The sequence below is a fragment of the Diachasma alloeum genome, unplaced genomic scaffold (assembly GCF_001412515.2).
Source record: "Diachasma alloeum isolate Michigan unplaced genomic scaffold, Dall2.0 Dall_scaffold_00502, whole genome shotgun sequence".
Classification (NCBI taxonomy): domain Eukaryota; kingdom Metazoa; phylum Arthropoda; class Insecta; order Hymenoptera; family Braconidae; genus Diachasma; species Diachasma alloeum.
In genome coordinates, this window is record NW_021680634.1 from 9,592 (window position 1) to 10,290 (window position 699).

Consider the following 699-nt stretch of genomic DNA (forward strand, 5'->3'; position numbering starts at 1 on the left):
TGAAAGCAATATCTATCGATGGAGAATTATATTCTCAATAAATTACAGCGGTTTCATTGCTTAATCTCTATTAGGAGAGGAGGAATGAATTTTCAAAGCGTGCAGTAACTCCGGACAAGTTATTCTCATTCAAAAATTAATTTCCCCCCTCCCTAATTGAAATGAAGGAATGAAACCAAAGCTAACCGATTAAGAATTATATTTTTAATAAATGACATCGGTGTCATTTCTTAATCACAGTTAGGAACGGAGGAATTAATTTTCAAAAGCGCGGAGAAACCCCGAACGGCTTTCCGACGTCGAGTGAGCCCGGAGGGGCTCCCCCGATTGGAAAATTCATTTCCGCCCCCCTCCCTAATTGAGAGAAAGGAATGAAACCGACGCCGATCGATCGATAATTAAATTCTCAATGAATGCCACAGCATTTCATTCCTTAATCTCACGTAGGAGCGGAGGAATGAATTTTCAAAAGCGCAGAGTAACCCCGAATGGCTCTCCGGAGGGGCTCCCCCGATTGGAAAAGTCATTTCTCCCCCCCTAATTACGATGAAAGAGTGAAAGCAATATCGATCGATGGAGAATTATGTTCTCAATAAATTACAGCGGTTTCATTGCTTAATCTCTATTAGGAGAGGAGGAATGAATTTTCAAAGCGCGCAGTAACTCCGGACAAGTTCTTCTCATTCAAAAATTAATTTC